This window comes from Odocoileus virginianus, chromosome 27 (genome assembly GCF_023699985.2).
Source record: "Odocoileus virginianus isolate 20LAN1187 ecotype Illinois chromosome 27, Ovbor_1.2, whole genome shotgun sequence".
Classification (NCBI taxonomy): domain Eukaryota; kingdom Metazoa; phylum Chordata; class Mammalia; order Artiodactyla; family Cervidae; genus Odocoileus; species Odocoileus virginianus.
In genome coordinates, this window is record NC_069700.1 from 33,390,619 (window position 1) to 33,406,129 (window position 15,511).

A 15,511-nucleotide genomic window follows, 5' to 3' on the forward strand; every position below is an offset into this window, starting at 1 on the left:
ATCAATTATATTTGAAATCTCAAACAAACTCATAGAGACAGAGAGTAGATTGATGGTTGCCAGAGATGGGGTTTACGGTAGACAAAATGAGTTAAGGGAGTCAAAAGGTACAGACTTCCAGTTACAAGTAAGTCCTGGGACTGTAATGTCCAACATGTGGTGTAGTTAATAATACTGTATTGTATGCTAAGAGAGAACTTCCCACCACAGGACTTCCTTGGTGGTCCTGAGCCTAAGACTCCACATTCCCAATGCAGGGGGCCCAGGCCCAATTTCTGGTCAGGGAACTGGATCCCTCCCACACGCTGTGACTAGGAGTCCTAAGAGTCGAATGCTGCAACTAAAGATCCTGCATGCTGCAACTATGACCCAGTACAACCAAATAAATACTTTTTTTTAAAGTTCTCACCACAAGAAAAAAAATTTTGTAACTATGTATGGTAATGAATATTAATTGGACTTATTTGGTGATCATTTTGCAGTGTATACAGATAATGAACCAATTGTGCACCTGAAACTAATGTTATATGTCAATTATATCTCAAATTTTTTTTTTTAAGAAAAGCATTTTCTTTGTGTTACAGGACTAAGCCAATGGCACAGAGTTATCCATGAAATCAGGTAGAAGGTACAGGTAAGCAATGAGTCGTACTTAGATAAGTCTTCCTGAATAGTATAAAAATCTTAGAACTCTTTTACTCCAACTACCTGGCCTTTTGATTTCATACTGTAATTTTCTAGTATTTTAGACCTGTTCTTTTGAATTTAATTTTTGTGGCCAAGTAACAAATTCATGGTGAACTTCCCTGGTGGTTCAGCGGTAAAGAATCCAACTGCCAGTGCAGGAGATGTGGGTTTGATTCCTGGGTTGGGAAGATCCCCTGGAGAAGGAAATGGCAACCCACTCTGGTGTTCTTCCCTGGGAAATCCCATGGACAAAGGAGCCTGGCATGCTACAGTCTATGGGGTCACAAAGGATTGGATATGACTTAACAACTAAACAGCAAACTGCCCATTAAGGTTACATTTGGGTTGTTTCAGGCTTATTGGAAGCAGTTCTGCTAAGAATAGCTTTATGCACATACTGTTTTCTACACATGGAAGTGTATCTGTGGGATAAACCACCCAAAGTAGAATTCCCGTGTCAAAGGCTATATGCATTTGGAAATGAGATAGGTCTCCATAAGGACTCTGCCAGTTGATACTCATATAAACCATGTGTGAGAGGGCCTGTTTTCCCACAGCTTCATCAATAGAACATTTTAGCAAGCTTTTAGATTTTTGCCGCTCTGATAGGTGAAAAAACAATATTTTGATGTAGTTTTAACTTGAATTTCTGTTATTGTGAGAGAGCTTGAGCATTCTTTCATATGTTTAAAGCCGTCAACCTGGTAATTGACAAGAGTATGAATGTATTAGTTTGTACATACATTTGTTAAAAATGGTGGAACTGTGCACTTGAAATCTGTGCATTCACTGTGTATAAATTATACTTCTGGTGCCATTTAAAAAATTTTTTTATTTATTTGGCTGCATTGGGTCTTATCTGCAGCACATGGGATCTTCACTGCGGTGCGCAGGCTTAGTTGCCCCTTGCCATGTGGGATCTTAGTTCCCTGACCAGGGATCTAAACTGTGTACCTTGCATTGCACTGTGGTTTCTTAACCAGTGGACCACCAGGGAAGTCCCTCTAGGACCATTTAAAAAAAAAAGATTTTTCTTTCTCTATTTAATGAGTTTGTCAAAAATAATTTGACCATATAATGTGTGGATCTATTCCTTGACTCTGTTACATTGATCTATTTGTGCTTTTGCCAGTGTTAACACTGTCTTGATTTTCTCTGCTTTATTATAAGCTTTGAAGGTATGTAGAATAATATCTCCAAATTTACTTTCCTCTTCTAAGGTTATTTTGCATATTTATATCCTTTGCAGTTCCACATAAATTTTAGAATCATCTTCTCAATTTCCATAATAAAGTTATGGAGATTTTGATTGGGATTTCATTGAGTCTCTATATCAATTTAGGGGGAATATCTTAAACAATATGAGTCTTACAATCCATTAATAGACTATTTTTTCCATGAATGTGTGTCTTTAATTCAACCCAGAAATGTTTTATAGGTTTCAGTGCAAAGGTTTTATGCATTTTTATTAAATTACCCTAAAGTATTTTCTGTGTTTTAGATGATCATATAGATGATCTTTTGCTGGCTACTCTTGTTTGTTTTTCCATAACTTTGGGGATGAAATTGGTCATAAGAAGGGAGGGTGTGGAGAAAAGGGAACCCTCTTGCATTGTTGGTGGGAATGTAAATTGAAGACAGTATTGAGATTCCTTTAAAAACTAGGAGTAAAACTACCATATGACCCAGAAATCCCACTATTAGGCATATATCCTGAAGAAACCAGAATTGAAAAACATACATGTACCCCACGGTTCATTGCAGCACTATTTACAGTAGCTAGGACACGGAAGCAACCTAGATGTCCATTGACAGATGGATAAAGAAGCCATAGTACATATATAAAATGGAATATTACCCAGCCATAAAGAGGAATACATTTGAGTCAGTTCTAATGAGGTGGATGAAGGTAGAGCCTATTATAGAGTGAAGTAAAGTCAGAAAGAGAAAAACAAACACCATGTACTAACACATATATGTGGGCTCTAGAAAGACAGTACTGATGAAGCTGTTTACAGGGCAGCAGTGGGGACACAGACGTGAGCAACAGACTTACAGGCATGGTGGCTGGGGAGGAAGGAGAGGGTAGGACAAATAAAGTACCATGGAAACATACACACCACCAGACGTAAAATAGACAGTCAGTGGGAATTCGCTGTATGTCTCGGGGAACTCAAACAGGAGCTCTGTAACAACCTAGAGGGATGGGATGAGGTGGAAGGTAGGAGGGAGGTTCAAGACGGAGGGGACATACGTATGCCTCTGGCTGATTCATGTTGATGTATGGCAGCAACCAACACAGTATTGTAAAGCAATTATCCTTCAATTAAAAATAATTTTTTAAATAACTCATTTGATATTTTTAAAGGGAAAATCAAAACCTTTTTGATATTGTCTTTAAAACTCAATATTCAAAAAACTAAGATCATGGCATCCAGTCCCATCACTTCATGGGAAATAGCTGGGGAAACAATGAAAACAGTGACAGACTTTATTTTCTTGGGCTCCAAAAATCACTGCAGATGGTGATTGCAGCCATGAAATTAAAAGACACTTGCTCCTTGGAAGAAAAGCTATGACAAACCTAGACACCATATTAAAAAGTAGAGACATTACTTTACCAGCAAGGTCCATATAGTCAAAGCTATGGCTTTTCCAGTAGTCATGTATGTATGGATGTGAAAGTTGGACCATAAAGAAAGCTGAGCGCCAAAGAATTGATGCTTTTGAACTGTGGTGTTGGAGAAGACCCTTGAGAGTCCCTTGGACTGCAAGGAGATCAAACCAGTCAATCCTAAAGGAAATCAGTTCTGAATATTCATTGGAAGGACTGAGGCTGAAGCTGAAACTCCAATACTTCGGCCACCTGATGTGAAGAACTGATTCATTGGAAAAGACCCTGATGCTGAGAAAGACCGAGGGCAGGGGAGAAGAGAACAACAGAGAATGAGGTGGTTGGATGGCATCACTGACTCAATGGACATGAGTTTGAGCAAGCTCTGGGAGTTGGTGATGGACAGGGAAGCCTGGTGTGCTGCAGTCCATGGGGTTGCAAAGAGTCGGCACAACTCAGTGACTAAACTGAACTTATTCAGTAATAAGGTCTATTTTCTGAAGTCTTTTGTGTGCTTATGTGCTTCAGTGTTTTCACTCCACTCCCCACCCCACCCCACCCCACCCTCATGCTTGCTAGGTCTTACCCATTTCTGTTAGTGTTATTCCTGAGTATTTTTAATTTTTGTTGCTGTAGTGAGTGAGGCCTTTCCTTTCAGTGTATTTTCTGATTATTATTTGCATATGTGAAAATTACTTATGTTCTACTTTACTGGATTTTATTATTATTGATAGTAGTTTTCAGTTGATTATCTTGCATTTTCCATGTGTATAGTCACATCATGTGCAAAGAGTAATATTACCCCCTGCTTTCCAATTTCTATACTGCTGAACTGTTTTCAGTCTTCGCCCATTGTGTTGGTAGTATCTCTTGTATAATATTAATAACAGTCTTGGTAGTAGACAGACTTTTCCTAATTTCAATGAAAATGGTCCTGCTGTTTCCTCATTAAGCATTATATTTGTTTTGGGGATATAAATAAGAATCTATCCCTATTTTTTAGAGGACTTTAAAATCAAAGATGGTTTGTTGAACGTTATCAAAGCTTTCTTAGTATCTGTGAAAATTATATCCTTATATTGAACTATCTTTGTATGTTTAAAATAATCTTACTTGATCATAACATGTTGTCTTTAATGTATTCCTAGTTTTTGTTTTTGATATATGTTACCTAGTGTACTTAGGCAGTATTTGTATGATCCCTTTCTCTTGAAGGTAGACATATATTTCATATACTATATATGAAATATAATAGAGTGTATCACTCCCATGACTATGTTTATGTTACGTGGCAAAGACTAAGAGATTTTGTTGATGTAATTAAGTCCTTAATCTGTTGACTTTTGAGTTGATGAAAGGGAGATTACTTTGGATAAGCCTTACCTGATCAGGAAAAGGTTTTAAAAGAGAGTTTAGGGCTTTCTCTGAAGTCAGAGCTTTCCTGCTGCCTTTGAAGATGTCAACTGTCTTGAGTTTATAGCCACAAAGAAATGAATTCTACCAACAACCATGTGAACTTGAAAAAGAATGTGATCCCCAGATGAGAGTGCAGCCTGACTGGCACCTTGATTGTTGCCCTGTGAGACTCTGAAGACCCAGCTAAGCTGTGTTCAGACTCCTAAGCAATGGAAACTATGAGATAATAACTATATATTGTTGTAAGTTGCTGTATTTGTGGTAATTCATCTCATAGCAGTTGACAACTAACACTCAGTATTTTTGCATAAATACTCAGAAGTAAGAGTGCTCTGTAATTTCCTTTCTCATCAGATTTTGGTATTAATGTTATAACTATTTATAGAAATAACTTGGAAGTTTTCTTCATTTTAAATCTCTTGAAATAGCTTCAAAAAGCATTGGGAATTAAGCATTAAGACTTCTTAAAGGCTTGGTAGCACTTCCTTTTGAAACCTGGGACTGATTTTTTTTTTTTTTAATAGAGGTGTTCTTTACAAACTATCATATTTTTATTTTCTTCTTATTTGATTTATTTTATAAATTATATAATTTCTCACAAGTGATATATTTCATATAGGTTTTCAAAATTGCCTACATAGGGTTAAACAAAAAAAAAATTTCTTTTTTTTTTTGGCCAAGCAGCTTGTCCCTTGTGGCTCAGCTGGTGAAGAATCCGCCTGCAATGTGGGAGACCTGAGTTCAATCCCTGGGTTGGGAAGATCCCCTGGAGAAGGGAAAGGCTACCCACCCCAGTATTCTGGCCTGGAGAATTCCATGGACTGTATAGTCCATGGGATCACAAAGATTCAGACACGACTGCGTGACTTTCACTAATCACTGCAGATGGTGACAGCTGCCATGAAATTAAAAGATACTTGCTCCTTGGAAGAAAAGTTATGACCAACCTAGACAGCATATTAAAAAGCACTACTTTGCCAACACTACTTTGCCAACAAAGGTCCATCTAGTCAAAGCTATGGTTTTTCCAGTAGTCATGTATGGATGTGAGAGTTGGACTATAAAGAAAGCTGAGTGCCAAAGAACTGATGCTTTTGAACTGTGGTGTTGGAGAAGACTCTTGAGAGTCCTTTGGACTGCAAGGAGATCCAACCAGTCCATCCTAAAGGAAATCAGTCCTGAATATTCATTGAAAGGACTGATGCCGAAGCTGAAACTTCAATACTCTGGCCACCTGAGGTGAAGAACTGACTCATTTGAAAAGACCCTGATGCTGGGAAAGATTGAAGGCAGGAGGAGAAGGGGACAGCAGAGGATGAGATGGTTGGATGGCATCACCAACTCAATGGACATGAATTTGAGTCAACTCCAGGAGTTGGTGATGGACAGGGAGGCCTGGCGTGCTGCAGTCCATGCGGTCACAAAGAGTCGGACATGACTGAGCAACTGAACTGAACTGAACTGTGAAATCTTAGTTCCCTGACCAGGGACTGAACCTCGTCCCTCGGCAGTGAAAGCATGGAGTCCTAACCACTGGACTGCCAGGGAATTCCCAACAAAGTAATTTTTAAGTGATTCTTTATAAGTTTTTTTTTTGTTTCCATGGTTATTTCTTATTTTTGTGTATTTGTGCTTTCTTGCATCTTTTCTTCATTAAGTTAGGATGTTCTCCTACACACTCACCTTTTCTGTTTTGGTTCTTTTTGTTTTCTAACTTATTAATTTCAGCTTTTCCTTTTTATTTTTAATATTCCTTCTCCTGCTTTTGTGCCATCTCTTCTTTGATTTCTTGCATTTCTGCTATGAAGACTTTCTTTTTTTTTTTTTTAAGACATTCTTAATTGAAGTAATTGGTTTTTTGTTGTTGTTTATAGTTAACTTTCGGTTAGATTTTTAAAATCTGTTTCTTGTCTGGTTCTTCATCTTTTAATTTTTGTTCTTTCTTTCCACCTTTTTTCTTATCGTATCTCTGTAATAATAATGTACCAGTTCCTTTATTTATGGCTCTTTATTCAATAAATGAGTTGGATTTTTCTGGCCCAGCAGTTTGTAAGAGATTTGTTCTGTGAGTGTCTTGTGTGGGCATTTTCTGAGATCTGCCACCTCTAGGTCATTTCTCTTTTCTCCCTTTATCTTTCATGTACTTCTATCCACACAAGCTTCTGACCAATTGCCTTCTGCCTGGTGGTTTCCAGCGCTCTCATCTCTTGTGGTGTGTAAAGGATGTAGGTTGCTCACTTCAGGATGAGCCCGTTACCCACAGGAAATGTAGTTTTACTAATATATTCTGAGATCTGTCACCTCTGGCCTCTTTCTGTTCACTTAATCCCCATGGTATCTACTTGATCCTGGTGCGGCTTCTGTGATGCCTCTGGCAGCAGTTAGGCATTTTTTACTTATCCAGATATCTGTCACTCAGCTTTCCTGAAAATGGAGTTAATATATAATGGAGTTATAATCCTCCATATATCTTACAGTTTTTGAAAGATATCTTAAAGAAGAGAGAAATTGCTTTCACCAACCCCTCTTTACCACAAGCCTTGACCTTTTAATAACTCTACATACTAGATATTTTCATTATCACTGTACAAAATGTTTGCTCAGATTTGCCTACATCTTTTTTTTTTTTTTAAAGCCTTCCACTCTTTCTTGCATCTCAGACCTTCTCATTGGGATCTTTTTCCCTCTACTGTAATTATATACTTTAGAAATTCCTTCAGAGAAGGCTAGTTGGTTTTTGTTTATCTGAAAATATCTTTAGTTCATGGTTTTTCTTGAAAGATAATTTTATGGTTATCAGGTCAGGCTGAGAGCTGTTTTCTCTTGGCACTTTGGGCACTATGCCAATAGTCTAGAATTACTGTTGCTGTTGACAAGTCTGCTATTAGTCAGATTGTTGTTCCTTTGTAAGTCATCTGCCTGTTCTCTTGAGTTGCTTTTGAAGCCTACTCATTGTCTTTGATGTTCTGAGTTCTGCTATATTGTGCTTAGATGTGGTTCTTTTTTATTTATCTTGCTTGGTATATATTCTACATTCTGTATTAGAGGATTCAAGTCTGAAAAACTCTCATTAATTGCTTTTCCAAACATTGCTTCTCTCCAGTCTTCTTCTGTGACTGATTAAATTACATTAGACCGTCTTGTCCTATCCTTTTCAGCCTATCCATATCCTTTTCAGCCCTCTTTTGGAGCTTTTCAGCTTCTTATCTCTCTGTGTTCCAATTGGGTCTTGTTTTTCACTCATAGTATGATGGCATTTTTATTTCTTTAAACATTTCATATATTTAAAAAGACTATGTCGAGTGAAAGATGCCAGACACAAAGCGTCCAAGTCCATATTAACTACATTCTGTAAAAGGCAAAAGCATAGGGTCAAAATTCAGATCAGTGGTTGCCAAGGACTGGGAGTTAGGGGAGCAAATTGACTTCAAAGGGGCGTGAGGGAACTTTGGAGGTAAAAGGAATATTTTATGTCTTAATTGTGGTGGTGGCTATATGACTGTACTCCTGTCAAAATTCATTGAACTGTACACCTTAAAAGGATGAATTTCAGTATAGTAAATTATATCTCAATAAGCCTGGTTTTAAAAAATTGTAAAACTAACCACAACTTACTTGCCAAATGTAAATAATGGAAGTGGAGAAGAGGAAGGAAAAAATTCATTAAAATGTATAAATGCATATACAGCAATGAAAGAAATATGGCTAGAGGTGATGTCTTTATTTTCTGTAACAGCTTATGAGGGTGCAGTTGGCATGTAGGACTTTCTCCTTCTGTAATTTATGCCACATTCGCTTTGCCCTCACAGAGGCACTCAGTGACTTGGGGTTTCATACCAAATTTACCTTCACAAGGCATCTAGCCCTTGATAATTATGTTCTTTGTGGGTGTGGTAGTCTTAACATTAGCTTTTTCCACTTGATTAGGTAGTATAAGTCCTGCTCTAGAATGACAGATCGGAGTTAAGATTCTCTCATGCCCAACTTTGAAGCTATAACTTTTTTACTTTGATTGTCAGGATTCTTCAGGATCAGTTCCCCTAACTAACACAATGACCCCCCTTTTTCACCTCATTGTTTGTGGCATAAAAGCCCCAAATGACCAACATTGGAAACATTTTTTTTCCCCTTATAAGGTGTTGGAGAAGACTCTTGAGAGTCCCTTGGACTGCAAGGAGATCCAACCAGTCCATCCTAAAGGAGACCAATCCTGAGTATTCATTGGAAGGACTGATGCTGAAGCTGAGACTGCAATACTTTGGCCACCTGATGTGAAGAACTGACTCATTTGAAAAGACCCTGATGCTGGGGAAAGATTGAAGGTGGGAGGAGAGGGAGATGACAGAGGATGAGACGGTTGGATGGCATCACCAACTCAATGGACATGAGTTTGAGTAGGCTCTGGGAATTGGTGATAGACAGGGAGGCCTGGCGTGCTGCAGTCCATGGGGTCACAAAGAGTCGGACACGACTGAATGACTGAACTGAACTGAGTAGTATAAGCTCTTGTATCCCCAGGCGCAAGTCAGCAGAGTCCCAAGTCACAGAGATAAGGAGCAATTATTTGGTAGGTCATTTCACTTAATATTGAGAGGCTATCCCACTTCCACCTAGTAGTTGCCATACCTGCAATTAGAAGAAGCAATGTGTACTGATACATTGCTTTATGATTTCAAACATACAGTACATCCTGCAGGCCAGCACCCCAACCTCGTGAGGTGTTATCTCAGTTGGAGACTAACCTAGATCCTCAACAGGCCACTCGGCTGTGCTGTATGGCAAGCTGCTGGTCTAGGCGTGGAGAGAGTATGAGACGCCACTGCATACCCGTTAGGACGGCCACTGTCAGAAAATCAGAAAGCAACAAGTGTTGGTAAGGATGTGAAGAAGATGGAGCCCTTTTGCGCTGTTGGTGGCTAGGTGAAATGGTGTAGCCTTTGTGGAAAACATTCTGGTAATTTCTCAAAAAATAAATTACCATATGAGTCAGCAATTCCACATCTGGGTATATACCCAAAATAATTGAAAACAGGATCCCAAACTGATATTTGTGCACCCATAGAAGCATGGCAGTATTGTTCACAATAGCCAAACCATGGAAGCAACCCAAGTGTCCATCAGTAGACGAACAGATACAAAAATGTGGTATACACATATTATTCAGACTTGAATCCCGCAATATGGTATAACCTGGAAGAACCTTGAGGACGTTATGGTGAGTGAAAAAAAGCCAGTCCCCAAAAGATGGATATATGAGTCCCCTTACATGAAGTACTTAGAATAATCAGAATCATAGGGAAATGGACAGTTACCATTTAGCATGTATCTTACCACAATTAAAAAATAACCTAAGGGACTTCCCTGGTGGTCCAGTGGTTGAGAATCCACCCTCCAAATGCAGGGGTTGCTGGTTCGATTCCTGGTTTGGGGAATTAAGATCCCCCATCCATGCGGCAACTAAGTCCACGTGTTGCAACTACAAGCCCATGTACCACCTCCATAGACCCAAAGCAGTCAAATAAATATATATTTTATGAAAACGGGGGGAAAAAAGGAGCAATAGAAAAATATCAGTATTAATCCCACACAGAATTATTATAATGAATCTTATGTGGCCTTATGTGGCGCGATAGTGCAGCCAGTGCTTTCTAAGGTTTGAGCAAATGGTTGAGGGAAATGCCAACTAATAACATAGATGAGAAATGTTTACCAGAACACCTGATTAGCCAATAATGAAGCAAAACAAACAAAAGAAGCAAAAATTCAAGGTATAGCGAGTGTGTTGCCTTCAGTAACCTGTCTGCTGAACAGGTATGAGAACTAATCCATCACATCCTGCACACTGTTGCTTGTAACTGAAATCAGTCACTTTGATTCCTATAGAGCTCAGTCGGTAAAGCATCTGCCCACAATACGGGAGACTTGGGTTCAGTTCCTGGGTTGGGAAGTTCCTCTAGACAAGGAAATGGCAACCCACTCTCGTATTCTTGCCTGCAGAATCCCATGAACAGAGGAGTCTGGCAGGCTACAGTTCACGGGATCGCAAAAGTCAGACACCACTTAGCGCTATCTTCTTTCTTTAGTTAATATTGGGGCTCTGGGTCTTTGTTTTCCTCATTCTTCCGGGGACTGAAGTCAAGCATGTTTAGACCCTGCTTCTCTTTGAAGGTTTCGAGCAGGCTCTGTCTCCATCTGAAGCAGCCCTTCTTCACAGCTATAACCACACACCACACCACCACCCCCGGTTACTCTTCCTGCAGCACATTTTGTCCTCTGTTTTACTTTGGTGTGTCACTTTGGGTTTTTATACCTGAGACCTCTAGCTTGCACTCTGTTGTGGGTTAAAATGTGTTCCCTAGAATGATACAGTGAAGTCCTAACCCCTGATACCTGTGACCATGACCTTATTTGGAAGAAGGTCTTTGCGGATGTAATTAGTGAGATGAGGTCACGCTGGAATAAGGTGGACCCTAAATCCACTGGTGTCCTTATAAAGAAGATGGAAATTTGGAAATATATATACACACAGGGAAGATGGGCACATGAAGACAGAAGCAGAAGCTGGAGTGATGTAGCTAATAAGCCAAGGAATGGCAAGGATTGCCGGTAACCACTAGACTCCTGGGAAGGAGTCTTCTGCTCCCTAAATTCTTCAGAGGGAGCATGGCTCTGCTAACATCTTGATTTCAGACTTCTGGCCTCCAGGAACCATGAGAAAATGAGTCTCTTTAAACTATAAAGTCACCCGGTTTGTGGAAGTTTCTTACCACACCCCTAGGTAACTAATACACACTCTTTGCCTAAGCTTAAGTTAAACATGTCAGACAGAAATTATGTGAATGATTTAGTAGCTTATCTTTGTGAAAGCAAACTTAATCAGAAACAGCAGTCAGTTATAAAAATTACCTAACAACAACAAAAATTACCTAACAAGTCCATCAAACATATTTCTTACTGTTACTGTTTTCAAATGAAATAAAATATTGAAAACATTATTAGAACCTTTAGAAACTTAAATTACTCAATTACAAAAGGAGAAGGCAAATAGGAAGAAATTAATTTGTTTTTCATTTCCGATATAAGAGATTTTGTCAGTTTAAATTCTGTAACTGAAATTTTTTCTTACATTTTTCCTTAGTAAGTCTGCGAAGAAAATCAATAAAGAAGGCTGTTAATTAACAAGTGAGCATTGGCTATGAATTTAGATCAAACAGACTGGAATTACAAAGTTTAGGAAGTGTTTGCTCTTTTATGTCCCGAGATTGGTTCTGGAAACTAGCAAATGCTGCCTCGTTTTCAGCTTTTCTTTCTTTTGCTTTCTTTCCTTTTAGACCTCTGGCAGTGTTTTGAGGATTAAAGAATGGAGTGATGGTTGTCCAAAAGTCAGAGAACACGGCTCTGAGATCACAGACACTAGAAAACTGAAAAAGTAATTGGTTTTTACTGACTCAGGGAGATGATTGCCCAAGAGGGAAGAAAACTAGTGTCTGAGAAATAAAGTGTTCAGAAATAGGGCTGCTGAAATAGGGAAAACTAGAAAATAGCCCAGGGACTCCCCTGGTGGCCCAGTGGTTGAGACTTCACCTTCCAGCTCAGGGGTCTGGGCTTGATTCCTGGTCAGGGAGCTCAGATCCCACATGCCTTGTGGCCAAAAAACCAAAACATAAAGCAGAAGCAATATTGTAATGAATTCAATGAAGACAAAAGCAAATAGTCCAGAAACTTCTAGGATGCAGTCAGAAGAGGGTTGTACTGTGAAGTAGAATGGAAAAGGCAAGTATTTCAAGTCAGATGAGTATATAATACAGGAGAGAATCTAGGTGACCTTGGATTTGGTGATGAGTTTTTAGGTATAACACGAAAAGCAGGGTCATGAAAGCATAGATACATAAGTTGAACTTTGTTAAAACTGAAAACTTACACTCTGCAAAAGACACTGTTGGGAGAATGAAAAGATAAGTCACAGACTGGGAGAAAATATTTGCAAAGCATGTATCTGGTAGAAGACATGTATCCAACATATACAAAGAACCCTTAACAGGAAGAAAACAAACAATTTTTTTTTTTTTTTTTTTGGTTTGTGCTACATGACTTGCCAGATCTTGGTTCCTGATCAGGGATTGAACCTGGTCGTTCGGCAGTGAAAGCACAGAGGCCTAACCACTGGACAACCAGAGAATTCCCCAAACAATCTAATCTCTTAAATGGGAAAAAAAATCTGAGTAGACACCTTGCCAAAGAAGATGGCCAGATGGGAAATAAGCACATGAAAAGATGATCTTCATAGTATGTCTTTAGGGAATTACAAATTAAAACAACAATGTGATACCACTACACAGCTATTGGATTGGCTAAAATCCAAAATACTGACAGCTCTAAAGGCGGATAAGGATGTGAAGCAACAGGAACTCAGTCTTGACTAGTGGAAATGCAGAATGATGCAGCCACTTCGGAAAACAATTTGAAAGTCTCTTATGAGGTTGAACAAAGGCTTACCATGCAATCCAGCAGTTGTGCTCTCAGTCATTTACTGAACTGAGTTAAAAATGTGTGCTCACACAAAAACCTGCACACAGACTTATAGCAGCTGTGTTCATAACTGCCCAATACTGGAAGCAACCAAGATACCCTTCAGGAGGTTAATGGATGAACAAATGGTGGCTCATCCAGACAATAGAATGTTGAGTGAGAAAAATAAGTGTTATCAAGTCACAAAAAGACATGGGGGAACTTTAAATGCATATGGTTAAATGAAAAACTAGTGTGAAAAGGCTGCCTACTCTGTGAATCCAACTATATGGCATTCTGGAAAAGGCAAGACTATAGAAACAGTAAAAAAAATAAAAATTATTAGCTGCTAGGGCTTCAACAGGCAGGATGTGGGATGGAGTGATTAATAAATGGATTCACTTAGGGCAGTAAAATTATTCTGTATGGTACTATAACTATAGATACATGACATTGTGCGTTTGTCAAAGCACATGGAACTGTGCAACACACAGACTGAGCACTACTGTAAACTATGAACTGTAGTCAATGAGAGTATATCAGCCCTGGCTCATAGACTGTGAGCAGCGTACCACAAGGCGTTTATAATAGATATGCGCCTATGTATTGGAACCAGGAAGGACTCACCCTCACCGTGTGAATCTACTAGAAAATACATTAATATATTCATTATATAAACAGATGCAAAGGGGAAAACATGATATTTTTACAGAAAAGGCATTCAATGCAATTTAAGTCATGCAATTAAAAAAAAAAAAGCAAATTAGGAAAAAAGTTAACTTCCTTAACCTGTGTAAATGTATCCACCAAACCCAGTAAACATTCATGCTTAATTGCAACATTAAGTATTTTAGTAGCAAACTTCCTTTGAAACAAGGCAAGGTTGCCCACTATCTTATCCTTATACAGACTAGATATTTTCCCCACTGTTCATTATTAGACAAAGAAGCCAAAATAAAAAGACATCCAAGGAGTACTGCCTTCAGAAGAATATGTGTTCAAACAGGTAAACCAAAAGATTAGAACAAGCATAATAGACATTAAAATAGCTAAGGAAGGATATTAGTGATATGAAACACAAAAATTGAAGTAGATATATTGGGTATGTTCTGTCAGTATGCATGCCTTTTGAAGTTTTGTTATTAGGCTCAGACACATTTATGTGTTACATAAATGTTACATAATCATAACAATTTAAGATGGTTAGGTCTTTCTGATGAAAACTGACCCTTTCATTTTATGAATGTCCCTCTTTGTCTCCAATAACTTTGTCCTGAAATCTTTTTGATTTGGTTTGCTCTGGTCACTCACACTGTCTTGTGTTTACTGTTTTCATGGTCTATGAGTTTTTATCCTTTTACTTTCAATCTACCTGTGTCTTTATTTAAAGTACTTCTCACTTAGATAGCAAGTTGTTGGGTCTTTTCTACCCTTTTTGACAATCTCTGCCTTTCATTTGTAGTGTTTAGGTTATTTACATTAATGTAACCATAAATATGGTTGGATTTAGGTCTACTATTTGTTACTTCTGTTTTTTTCCATCTACTTTTTTCTTGCCTTTGTTTGCGTTAGTTGAATGTTTTACTCATTTTGTTTTCATTCTTATTTTGCATAAGTTTTTAGTGGCTCCTCTGGGGATTATAATGTGCATCCTAAATTTATCATAGTCTACTTGGATTTTATATTATATCATGTCACGTTAAATATGAGATTCTTGAAACAATAAAGTTCCATTTCCCCAACTTATCTTTTGTGCTATTGGCCTCATGTTTATTAAATGGACATATAAACTCTGCAATGTAGTGGTATATTCTTCACTCTAAGTATTCACATCTCTTTTAAAGAAACTCAGAATGTACGGCTGACTTTTGAGCAATACAGGAGTGAGGGGTACAGATCCTCCGTGCAGTCAGACCTCTGTGTGTAACTTACGGTCAGCCCTCCACCTGTGTGGTTCCTCAGTGTCCAGGGCTCTGCCACCGTGGTGCTGACCTGCCACGGACCTTGTAGTATGACGCCTAACTAGTGAATTTTTCATTTATGGTTTTCACTCTAGAATTGTCTCTTATTAATAGTTTCTAGTTCTCTGATGAATTTGACCACTTGCTCTTTCATTATGAGTGCATTTATTAAGGTTCTTGAACATATATATTATAGCTACTTTGAAAGCATCATCAACTAATTAAATATCTGAGTTATTTCAGAATTGCTTCCTATTGACTGCTTTCTTTTAGCTATGGTTCACATTTCCGTGCTTATTTCCAAGTTCAGCATTAAAAAAAAAAA